Source organism: Uloborus diversus, chromosome 1 (genome assembly GCF_026930045.1).
Source record: "Uloborus diversus isolate 005 chromosome 1, Udiv.v.3.1, whole genome shotgun sequence".
Classification (NCBI taxonomy): Eukaryota; Metazoa; Arthropoda; class Arachnida; order Araneae; family Uloboridae; genus Uloborus; species Uloborus diversus.
In genome coordinates, this window is record NC_072731.1 from 159,328,188 (window position 1) to 159,342,146 (window position 13,959).

Consider the following 13,959-nt stretch of genomic DNA (forward strand, 5'->3'; position numbering starts at 1 on the left):
ATACTTATAGAAATTTAAAGCAAATTATCCCCCTTTAATCTAGAAGGTCTCACCACAGGTAGTATACCTCGTCTGATATAAAAGTTTGAAAATGGTTAACAGCGTTGTGACAGACATTTCATAACTTTCATGTAACAAATTGTGCTAATTGGGAAGTACAACATTGTCAAATGATAGGCAATTCAGCCAAATTCAAGCAGTGAACAAACACACACCAGTGAATAAATAGTTCGTTTTTTTTTTCTTTGAGTAAGACATAAAGTAAAACGTTTTCTTGGATAAATTAGCAGCAATAGCTTTCTTTTTATACAATTTCGAAAAGGAAACGACTGGAAAATGATGTCCACTGGTTATACGTCTTCATTTTCCGGGTTGCTGCAATTTTATTTTCATTTAAACTGCCCTAAAAATTGGCGCAGAACAATAATTTCTCACATTTATTTTTAAAATAATTAAAAATATCAATTGAAATGTTTTTACAGTCATGTTCCTTCCAAATCTATCGTTTTTGACGATGTAATGAATTTCTGAAAGAGAAACTGCTAATGTATTAAGGTACTGGTCAAGCTAGGAGGGTGAAGTTCTTGGCATTCTTCGCCATCGAAATTTTTTGGGGTGTATTTGCGAGGGTTTGAATCTCATTTGGGGAATGGCTCTCGTCCTGGGAAGTGCTCCATAGCACCATTGCCTTTGAGAGAATGGGCACCTTATAGGATTATTTATGGTTTGAACCATTTTTTTAAGGGGTCTAAGGAAACTTAACCTTCAAAATGTTCGATTTTCTCGAAAAAAACTGTATGTTATGCCTAACGTAATTCTGAACGATTTGATACCTTACTTATTACCATACGCAAAAAACTTTTCAAGTTATCGAAAAATTGCGTATACTTTCCCCTTAGAGATTTATGTTAACAGTAGCTGTTAAAGCTTCTTTTTCTCAGGTTGTGTTTTCTCAGGTTTCTCGTTTTCAGTGCTTGATATCTCAAAAAGTTTTTTTTTTATATATTTCCCTAAAACTTTTTGTGCATGTTTGTCTGGTTTATTTTTATGATATAAACCTAAATTAATTTATTTTTTAAAATTATTTATTTTTTATTTATTTATTTATTTTTTTGAAATTTTATAAGTTAATACATGAAAATTTTCCAAAATTTTAGTGGAAAATATATTTTTTTTAAATATTAACTTTTAGTTAAAATTTAGGTTCAGGTCATAAAAATAAACCAGACAAACATGCATGAAGAGTTTTACGGAAATACATAAGAAACTTTCTAAGATATCATGCGCGCAAAACGAGAAACGACACTTGAGAAAAATAAGCTTAAACAGCTGCTGTAAACATTAATCTCTATGGGGAAAGTTCACGCATTTTCACGATAACTTGAAAAGTTTTTGTGTATGGTAATAAATAAAGCACCAAATTGTTCAGAATTAAATTATGCATAACATATATTTTTTCCAGAAAATTGAATTTTGAAGGTTAAGGGTCCTTAGACCCCTTAAAACAAGATACACCAACCAAAACTAATCTTGCATCATGTTCTATTTAAAATGTTCTAATAACAAAAATAGCTCTAAACTTCTGAAAATTTTGTTTATTTGTTGCTAAAATATTGCAGCATTTTATACTATTTAACGCAAGTAAGCTAAAAAAAAGAGAAATTTATTTTGATGTTGATTAAAGCATTTTTAATGGAAATATTTCTATCGGATTTTTAAGCAAATTTTAGCTATCAACCATTAATTTGTCGCGATAAAAACTACAAAAATAAATACATTTTTTATTATTACGTTTTTAGAGCTCTCTGTATGCTATTTTTTTTTTCTTCCTGCAGTATGTCCTCTGTTATACAACTATTTACCCATTTTGTATGTACATTTCTATGTGGTAGAAGAATCATATGGAAAACATTAATCTCTGCCTTCCAAGTGTCATTGAACGTTATTATTTTTCACAATAGAAATGGCAACAGTAAATGAATTGAGAGAGCAGTCGTTGATTCAAGTGGAGACCTTTCAAGTGTGTCAAGGGTGGCTTTGCGGGAAAGATAACCAGTTCCAGTTGAATCACGTTCGACGTGTGTCAGAAGGAATTTTGGAATAAAAGCAGATGCATTTCATGCGTGCATTTCCACATAGTTCAGTATCCGTAATATGTCCTTTGTGTTTAAATTGATACTAGGAAACGCTTGGGTGCAAATCTTAAAAGATGGAAAGTTTTTAAATTCGTTTAAAATTTATACTATCTTTGTAGATGTAATTTCGATTTGTAATTAATATAAAGAAATACAAGCATTGTTAGATCGAATAAAACCTCCGATTGAAGAAATTTGAATTTAATTTTATGTGATTTTTATGTCCTAAACATGATGAATAGCAAAAGTATAGAACGCTTTACTGTTTCTTAACACTGTCTCTAAGAAGTGCTAAATTTTTTTTAAATGAAATTCTATAAAATGTACATATTAACGCCAGGTTATGTACATATTAACAGCAGGTAATAAATCATGCTGTTCATTTAAATGTTTTTAAAAATAATTTTAAATTATTAGCTCAAAATTCGGTACTCGGAAACAACTTTGTTTTTTTTTTTTTTTAAATCAAGATAACGATAACAAGCACATGTTTGCGTTTGGTGCCTCAAAAATTGTCCTTAAGCTTAGAAATAACTCCTCAATCGCCAGCTTTAAACTTAATGGAACATATTTGGAGATATCTGGTGGCTAGATTACGAAAATACACCATTGAAACGAAAAGCGAACTAGAAACAGTAAGATTCGAAGTGCGGCTGAACACTTGCTCAGAAATTGCATAAAAAAAGAAAGAAAAAACAATGAAATCTATTCCCAGACGTTCAAAAGGTGTTGTTGCTACCGCATGACATCTTACTAAATAATAACTTAGTAAAAAGTTAAGATTATTAACTAATTTTTTGACATTTTTTCAAAGTGTACGAAGATTTTTGTAAGATAAAATTTCCGTCACTTTTTGGTTTTTGATTTTTAAAAAAATGTTTTAACATTTTATCAAAAATTTTCATGTAGTTTTGTTACAAATAGATCATAGATCTTGTAATAAAATACCTATTTCGAAATATTAATTCTAACCAATGGATAAGGGCCTATTTCATTGAAAGTCGTAGATGTACGAACAACTTTTGGGAGCCACTGTATAAGGATTTCGAGCCTGTTGTAACATTTAAAAATGAATTAGTTAAAATTAATACATAAATTGAAACTTTAAATTCCTCTAGTATTTTTTTTCTTAATATGCTACTATTGTCACCGTTGGGCGGATTAGTGATATTCTTTTTCTTTCCCTTTCTCCATGAAAGATATAGTTGTATCAAAGTTGAAAGTATTTTCACTGCTTCCTAAAAATCTGAGAAAGTGCTCATAATTACGCCGATGATTTTCGGTTCCGGAAAACAGATGGTTGTAAATGAAGATTTTGCCTTAACTCATGACATTTTTTCAGAATTATTTGAGCACAGAATCTCCCGAGTTTGAATTACTGTAAAAACACATATTTTCACAAATCTTAATTTTTGCAAAAATAAAGGTATCGGTGATTTCGCGAACTGAAAATTTCGCTAATTTTATATGAACAGAACCGAGTGGTTATGAAAAAACAAAAGGCTTCGCATGGCTTTAATTTTCGTGATTACGACGAGCTCGCGAAAGTTAAAGCCTCGCGAAAACAAGAGCTTTGGCAGTAGTTATTGGTAAATCTCGGAAACGTGGATTTTTAATGCTTGTTCCTGAAATTAATTAAATTTCATTTTCATTAATGAATTCCATGCGTGTTTATTAAAAGTGACTGATGTTACATTCGCCATTTCTGTAATTAGTTTATCACCAACATAGATTCAAACTGGTATCACCCTTGGAAGTTAATAAGAATCAAGATGAGAAAAAGAATTAAGATCATAAGTAATGGGGTTGTTTCCATCAGTCAAAAGTACTACTTTTAGTCACTGAAACTAATAGCATGAACAAAAAAGAAAAAAAAAAAAAAAACATGGAGCGAGAAAATTCTTATCTTCAAAACGTTTTTCAGTTTTAATTAATTTTTTAAAATGTCCAATTTTTCAAACAAAGCGTGATCTTTATGATGTTACAAGTGATGTACTTTGGCGCTACTCCACTGGCGCGCTGAATGTTTACGCTTGCTGCCTACCGTGTTTCCAGGATATGATAATTCAGAAGCAAATTAAATAATGCCAGCTCTACGCTTCCTATCAAACATATCGTTGCCAGTACATGTGAGTGAAGAAGCGAATTAAATGTTACGCTCTGCGCTAGTAGCATCAGTGAACGGTATTCATCACTTGTGATGTCATGCGCAGAAGCGTAAACAATGAAAGCGCTTCAATTACAATAGTTTTTTTAAAATATCAAACTTAGTCAAATTATTTAAAAAATGGTTAGACACTATGTTTTTAACCATGCTCTTTCAGAAAAAAATACTTTTAAAATTTCGAAAACGACCCCTTGAGGCAGACGAGGGATCTAGTTACTTCATTATTTTATTTAACTAATTAACAACGTAGATAGACTACAATGACAACTAATTAACAACGTTGGTTTCAAAACTCCACAATGATCTTCTTCCTGGTACGAGCTGAATAATTTTCATCACAATTTCGTATAATTCGGAAACATTTCGATTTAGAGTAAGGACTTTTCCTCGCGGGGCATTGACAGCTATCTGAACAAAACACAACATACAGGTATTCAAAAATTGCACCAAAAGTAAGCTACTTCCTCCCATTGTTATCTTCCGTTTTGTTTATCTCCACCCATAGACGAGTTATGGATAATCTTTGTGGCTCTAATTTACTTTTAGCTAACTCTGTTTTCTTTAACTATACCTCAACTTCCACTACCGGTTTGTCGTATCTATATTATCTGCATTCGATTGTGGTAATTTGCTTTTGTCTATTGTTTTATTGTTGCTAGCTGAAAGTGTTAGGATTGCAATTCAAGCCTGTGTAATTAAGGTTTTCACAAGTACTAGTTTTGAACGGCAGCCTACAGGAATGAAAGCGAATAGGAAATAATATTCCTTTTGAGCGCATAACATTTTTCAACATTTATTAGTTTATTTAATAATATTACTCTACTCTAATGTGTTTGCTTTTATAGTTTAATTTCGTTCATTTATTTATTTATTTTTTTTAAGTAAATCAAATACCGTATCATATACTAATTTTGATTCAACTTTGAATAATAATAATTAAAGCAATCTACTTGCTCTTTTATAGTAAAAATAGTTTTATGACTTTTAGGTCTTTCAGGTGTAATTTTTTAATCCAGAATGATGTGCAATCGAAACACAAATTATTCCATTAATAGTTATTATTGAGTGCGTGTTAATGTTTACAGTCACACACACATAAGTTTCATTCGAAACTTCTTGCACATTCCAACTTCAGAAACAATTTTCCGACTTTGAACTTTTAGTTGTTATTCCTAATGGAAATTTTGTTAAAAAAAATCTAAATCTTTTTTACTTCCTTACAAAAAAGGAAGTATTATATTCGCGAAAAAAATTTCACTCAAAAATCGACCTTAATTTCCATTTTGCTCACCCCCGAATGAATGTTGAGTTTTTTCCGACTCGACCACACATGGATAAGTGCCTAAGGACGTATACAAACGCGAAATATCCATTTTAACGATTCCCGAGTTAGTTACAACGAGTTTTCTCGTGACGTCTGTATGTACGTATGTATGTGCGTATGTATGTTACATAACTCAAGAACGGTATGTCCTAGAAAGTTGAAATTTTGTACGCAGACTCTTAGTGGGGTCTAGTTGTGCACCTCCCCTTTTAAGTTGCATTCGGGAGTTTCAAAAGGGGTCTTTTGCCCCTTTTTGGGGGGAAATCATTGTTAATTTCGATGGATACTCAAGTGGTGTAATAATTTGGCGGACACTTGGCGATATATCGCCAGTCTTTTGGTCGCCAAGTTTTGTCGCCAACTTGGCGACAAATTTGGCGGGTTTTCCTTTTTTTTGAATCTGGTTTCAATTTGGCCACAGTTGGTGGTATTTAGAGAGTAAACTGTTGAATCACATTAAAATTACCAATAATGGGAAAATGACATTACATTGGAGTAAAAGGAAGTCATGGAATGCACTCATCAGCTCGTTTTTGCTTGACGTTCGTTAAAACTTCAAAATTTCTTATCTTGCTTGCTGTGTTTATCATACCAAAGCAGATGTAGTTATCGTAAACGAATTTTTTAATTTCTCAATTTTCAAAAGTCTGGCATAACGGCAGGAATTTTGAGTTGGAGAAAGTAGGGAATGACGCTCTTTTTTTTACGGAGAAACATACATGAATAACTGTTCATATTTGCACAAAAAAAAAGAAGGAAAGAAAAACTTTTTTTAAACAAAATATAACTAAATAATAAGGAACAATTTGGAATAGACTAACTTGCACGGAGGTTTTACCCATATTTTTAATCGTTTATTTAATTATACCGTTGACAGAGGTAGTACCGTACGTGATAGGGTAATTGTGCTTAAAATTTGGATATAGCATTTAAGAAATTTGCATAGAACAGAATTTGGATATAACACGCAACTTGACAAAAGTCACATATTTAGTTGTATGACTACTTCATGAGGTTTTATGCTGCCACTTGCGACACATTGTTGTAGTACAACTACATCTCGATACCTATCAAGAATTTTCCGAAAAAGCATCAGCAGATTTCGATTTTCATATCTTGTGTGATTTGGAGCAAGCTACCTGGGTGATCATAACTTCATTACGCGGTTACGTCTCATCATTGTATATAATCATGTTCGATATTATTAATACATCATAGTTGGCAAAGCACTGCAAAAGTAAATAAAAGCGTGAATGTACAGCTAAATTTTTATAGACCTAATGAGTAAATTAACATTAGAAAATAATAGTTCGTTCAAGTAAGACTCTGTAGAATTTTAAAATGAAACAATTGAAAACTAATAGTCATTTGCAAAATTTTTGCCAAAACACCATTTGAAAAGTTTTCTTGTAATAGTTTATTTTTACGGAAACAATCATATTTGAGCTTAATTTTTCATACGACAAGAGATATTTTACTTTAAAAGTAAATTTTTAACTTTCAAATGTCATGAGTGTTACTGGACTGCATGACAATATTTCTATAAAGTATTAAAGTGTTTATTTTTACAAAAATTATACATTTTATGTATAAATTGTTCCTTGACTACAAACACATTGATATATATATATATATATATATATATATATATATATATTGAAAATGCACAATATTCGTCGTCATGAGTGTTACCAAGTATATTTTCACTGCCTGCCATAATTATAAATGAAATGAAAAAAATATTTAAAAATAATATTGTTAGATGAAGATACTTTGCTTTTAAGTAAGCTGCAAATTTTAGTAGAATTATTATGCATTTCTTTTGTTTTTTCAAATTGTATTTTAGAACTTGCTTATTCAGGTAACACTCATGATATGCGGTAACACTCATGGCACAAATGGTTAGACTTTGTTAAGATGTTAAAAAAGCATGTTCAGTTATATCAATTGGAACTGGGGAACGATAATAAACTCTGTTGCCTTTAATTACAAGTTAGAAATCAAGCAAAATACTTACAATTTGATCTAATTCTACAAATGAAGTGTCATCCTCCATTCCTCGAAACAACTGGCCAGTTTCACTTGTTGCTCTGCAGAAAGCAACCTTAAGCTTTCCGTACACCGCATCATACTCTTGAAAAACTCCATCATATTTGTGATTTGCTTTATTTGGGTAATCTCCAAAACCTTTAATCGGCACATAAACTCCAGGTTGAAGCTTAAAATTTAAAAAGCTTTCATTTCTTTTATCTGGTTCTCCAGGTTGAAGATACTTACAAGCACATACTACTTTACAACGCATTTAATGTCCAGATCTTTAACTCATACTGGAATTTTTTTGAATACAACTTCTACAATTATTGAACATGCTATTAAAGTTGTTTTTATCACAAGCTAAATTGGATGCCAATACATGCAGGTTTGCAGTAAACAGAACTTTCAAATTGCGTTGTTTGCAAGCCATGATTCTAAATTTGCATGTTGTACACACCTAGAAGTTTTTTTCTCTCTCTCTATGATGATCAGTTTGCTTCAAAACAAAAATATATATATATATATATTTGTTAATAATATGTATGACACAGGCTCAAAAATTATTTTTTTCATCGCAATTTTTTTTATATAATACTTTTATAGTATATTGTTAAAACCTTTTTTGCGGTTCATCTGTTTAGAAGCTACGATGCCACAAAAAGACACACTGATGCACACTTTTAAAACTTATTTCCCCTTCCTTTTTGCAACGGGGAGGGGGGATACAAATTGGCTTCTGAAATGATAACGTAGAGAATTTAAATAGGGAATAAAACCTAATTTAAACGGAATTTAAGAGTCTTTTATTCAAATATTTAAACACTTTTAGAATAGAAATGATCCGTTTAAGATCCGTCAAAAAAGTAACCGATACGGATACAGATCATTATCTTTCCTCGGATATCCACGGATACGGATATCCGGAACATCACTAGTTGTAACTAACTCGGGGAATGTCAAAATGGATATTTCGGGTGTTTATACGTTCTTAGGCACTTATCCGCGTGTGATCGGGTTGAAAAAAAAACTCAACATTAATTCGGGGGTGAGCAAAATGGAAATTAAGGCCGTATTTTTGGAGTGAAAATGTTTTCGCGAATACAATACTTTCTTATTTGTAAAAGGAAGTAATAAAACAAAAACAACTATAGTTTATTCAGGGTGGCGACAGATCAGGGAGATCAGGGAAAAGTCAGGGAACTTTATTAATCAGGGAAATATCAGGGAATTTTGAAAAAATAACAAAAAATCAGGGAAAATTGGGAAAATTGATTTTATGAAGAAAAAAAAAATTTTTTTTTTATTAAGTACTCCAATTCCCTACGCATTTTCCGCCAATTATCTGTTCAAAAAAAAAGTAAAATTACTGAGGTGCGATTATACACTACCGCATATTTGTACATCTTTTTTCCTCAAAGTCAAAGTATTGAATCTTGCTTATTAACCACAGGATGAACTTCCTAAGATTGCTTCTGTGTCTGTTAGGTTGTTTATTTTACCTTAGCTAGAAATTTCCTTTTACGCTTTCAATGCTACGTAAAATAAACAACCATACAGGCAAAGAGGAAGCCTTCATGAATGTCTTAGCTCCGTTGCCTTTATTCCATTGTCTCGAAGTAATTAAGTTCTGTAATCACGATTTCAAGAAGAAATCTTTGGTTTTTGAATTAATACTATAAAAACTTAAAAGTTATTACTTCTTTGGGTTTTTAATTTAATTGCTAAAATTGAACTTTCAATTAAAAAAACTTTTTTTTGCCGTTATACTACTTGTTGTCACCGCAGATTATAAAGGTTTTCTTTTCTTCAGACTTAAGTATTTTTTAAATTTTATAACCAAGTTGTATTCTTTTGTATATTTTGATATTAACTAATTGCTTTTTTTCCCTTGCATTCAAAGTTGTTTGTTACAAAAGCAATCTAAGATTTTTTTTTTCGTTACATGCTGAAATCATTTGAAATAGAGTTAACTTGTGAACTTAAGTAAATATCTTTATTTTTTTATTGTTAAAATGCTGTATTCATTCATTAAAATCTATGTTCTTGATTAGAGAAAAGCTCCCTACGAATGGATGTCAAATGGTTTCATCTGTTTTGCATAAATCTGTCAATTAGTTATATAAGAACAACTACATTACTTCTATTCTTTCACTATTACTTGTTATTCTTGCAACAATTATTATACTGTTTGAAAACTTAGTTCAAAATAATTTCAATTACTTTTTAGTTCTATCATAAATACACATATGTTTTTAAGAGTAATTTTAATAGTTTCTTAAAATTCTTATGCTAAGTGGTTTCTGGAAGTAAAGTTTTTTTTTTTTAATTTTCATAATTTTTCCATGTATAAAAATTTAATGTACTGTGTTGTAGGTTTTTCTTTCCTTCCAAAAAAAAATTCTTTTTTTTTAACCATTTTATTAAAAAAGTAGCATCTTTTTAAAATATATCTTTAGTTCAACAACTTTACACAACTTAAAATGTTTAAAATACTGCATTTAATACAAACATACAATGAATTTCAATAGAGCAAAGAAAGAAAACCATTATCATTGGTAACGTAAATCAGGGAAATTTGGTGAACTTAATCAGGGAAATCAGGGAAAAGTCAGGGAACTTTTTTTCACAGTTCCTGTCGCCACCCTGTTATTTACAATTTTTCGACAAAAAAAAAGACAGCCATTGGTTTTTTTTTTTTTTACTGCAAAAATATATGTTCCTGATTTTTAATGATTCGTGGATAGTCGGGAGTTGACTGTACACTCTTTTCCCCTAAATAAACAGCTGTGCATTTAAGAAATGAGGGAGAAAAAAACTTCAAAATAGAATATTTCTGCAAAAGTTTTCTTCAAGAAAGTTTTATTTTCCTGAAACATAATTTTTTTTTCATTTAGAGTAAAATCTCATTACAGCGTGTACCAATACAACGAAATAGTCGTTTGAACGAAAGCAATGTTCAGCCCCGTTTATTTTATAATAACACTTGAATTCCATTAGCACGAAATTCCCGTTGCAAAGAACAAAATTTGCAGTCACTTGATATTTGTCGTAACGGGAGTTTAATGTATTTTTCTTTTTCTCTCTTTGCTCTTTTGTTTTATTTTTTCTCCACTTCCCTATGTAAAAAAAAAGCTTTAAACAGGTTGACAACTACATTCGCCAGTCGTGATTTGATCGTTGAGTTGTAAATAAAAACTAAATTGCATCGCACAATTAAAGATTCTTTTCTTTTCTTTTTTCTTTATTTTAATTTTCTGTAATATAAAAGTATTTACATCACGACTTGTTGACTTGATGAATGGTAATTGGTCGAAAGAATCCGAAAAACGTAAACAATACACTTCGGTCAAAATCATGTCTTTTGTTGTAGCTAGAAATGAATTGCTTTATTTAATGAAGTGATATTACGATATTAGTTGTTGAACATCCGTGTCATAACATTTCGACGTTGACTGACAACTGCCTGCACCTGCTTATTCAGTCTCAAAATTATTGCGTGGACGAGGAAAACAGGTTTAAATGTAAACGTGCTTTCAAAAAAGGCATTGCGGGATAATGCTTCGTTTACCAAAGCGATGTGTAATTGTCTTAAAAATAAACCCAAAACTTATCTGTGTTACGACACGGTCATTACATCTCAATTAAAAGTCAGAACGGCATTTTTTTGGTTCAATATTCATAATGTTCCACAGCCTGCTAATTTTCTGAAAAAGTTATGTACTTTTTTATACTTCATTGTTCTCACGATTTAAAAAAAGGGGCCAAAACAATAAAGAATATATTTGCATATTTCGTATGTTAAAAGTTCTTAAAAATCATTAACTTTTGCAGTTAATTGCTTTTCCTTCTCTATAAACTCTTTAAGCGGTTTTTGAAATCTATTTTTAGAAAATTCGGAGAAGATATAAAAGCGTAGAAATATTAGTGGTTTGTTTGCTCATCAGTAAGACAATAACGTGTTATGTGATTATTTAGTATAACTAGCATGAGTAAAGCAATTAAATGATAAGTAAAAAAAGATCTTATAGATCCTCCCATCTTTTTTTTTCTTTTCATGTATCCCTTTTGTATGCCATGTTCTGCTAAGTCAACCAAAAACTTTTTTATAAATTTTGAAAGAAAAAATAGAAAAGATGCTTTTTTTTTAAATATTCTTAAGTTTTCACGCTTCAGCCAGTTTTAGGAAACACGTTGTAGTTCCATAGTTTAAAAATTATGTTGTACACTTTCATTTCTGATTAATATTTTTAACTGTCTCTTTGAAGCTTAACTTTTGGTGAATTTGATTTTTCTACTTAAAATTAGCGCTTGATCTTTATACGAAAATTTAAATTGAAGCACCTAGGAGCAAGGAATTCTTAGCGTCAAAATTAAAAATTTCGAGAAAACTAAACGAGTTGGGGGAAAACCTTACCTAACATGGCAGCATTGTGAAGGCTTCGCAGATCATTATCCAAGGGCCAGCAAGAAATTATAGTTTGGGTCTGGGTCTTTTTTTATCGAGGTTCCAGGAAAAATCCTATAAATTTTACGCTAAGCATTTTAGAAATTTAAATCAGTCTCGCAATTAATTTCAAATTACTTGAAAAAAGTGGCCCTTAAGATATTATTGCGTACATAGAAAATTATTTGAATAATTTATTTGTGTAACTTATACAAATACAAATGTGATGACCAGCAACAGGCTCTGAGCCCAGCTAGGCTGGTCCTAGTCAATTCATTATTCCTCAATGAGGATCAATGGCCCTCTTAAAGCTATCTACCCCCTTGCTCATTTCAGCCTCTTTGGTTAGCTGTTCCAAGTGCTCACAACCTTAACAAAGTTGTAATTTTTCCTAATTTCCAGATTGACCTGAGCTTTGATAAAACGAGAACCACTTATCCTGCTTTCTGTGCAAAAATTTAAGCTATTCACAACTTTTATTTTGATAAATTTAAACAACTGAATCATATCCACCCTGACTCTTCTGTGATTATACTTTCAAAACATTTTTAGCAGGGTCCAGTTTTTGACTTTCCGCCGTCCGGACTGGAACTACCGTTCGCCAGTTGCCGAGTACTGTCCTAAACTCAGTATTACGACACTGCCAGGTTTGGTTTACCCAAATATATAGTACAAATGACAGAAGAAACTTTCCTCTGTTTTGGTGCAGTAGAAGCCCTAGTAGGTGCTGCTGTACCACATAATTTAGAAAAACATTTCAATAAAAGCCTACCATGTGTTCGAACTTGGAACACGCTTTACTCAAAACTAGAAAAATTCCACTTAATTACATCCCTTTGCTTCTCACTGCCTTGGTTTACTTTAACCATTTTGTGCTGTTTTAAGATTTAGCAGTCAGAAGCATGTAGAACAGTTGTGCTCATACTACGACCCGCGAAAGCTGATCCATGTGGTTCGTCGTTTTGTCCAATGTTGCAAATCGAGCCCCCCCCCCCCCCAATTAGTGACAAAGTCACAAATTTGGAACCAAATATTCAGTTCCGAAAAACATAGATTTAATAAAGTAAGCATCAAAGTAATCCCAACAACAGTTATTGGATAATTCCACGGTCACGTGTAGGACAACTTGGACTAAATTTTCCTTATAATTCCATCCATACACAAATTAATAAGGGCTGGTAGTTAAAAATTTGTTGACCCAGTTAAAGTACTTGACTCGCTTGATTTCAGGGTTGGCAAAAACCCGGGTTTAAAAAAAAAAGCCCATGGACCCAGGGTTTTTGGGTTTTTTAAAATAAAACCCAAAAACCCAACTAAAGCTGGGTTTTTAAAAAGAAATGTGGATTTTTTAATCTTTTTTTAAGGAAAATGTGGGGTACTTGCATCATATTGTAGCGTAAGTATATGGACAAAGCTCAAAAATTGTCTTGGGATAAAAAAGCTGGGAAACTAGTTAAAATTCAGCGTTTTGGGGAGAAAAGTATAAAAGACGACGAAACCGAAGAATGGGGAAGTTTCAGATTTTTTAGTTTCCATGATTACCAACAGTTACGGCAAAGTAACTTCTCAAGTCTATTTTTCGTATTTAATTACTTTTTTTTTTTGCATTTTACTTTATTGTATTTCATTTTGTTATGCAAAACTACTGTAGAACCTCAAGTAGTTTAAATCTATTTTTACTGAATTCAGCTTAATCAAGACATTTCTTTGAATTTAATGTTGCCTGTTTTTCTATTTCTGTGTACACTGTACAGAGTAAGAAATATTAAACTTTTTCATAAGATAATGAAAATACTGTGCATCCTATTCTGTTTTCTGTCTGACCGTTTGAAAAACCTATTAATTTCTAAAAAGT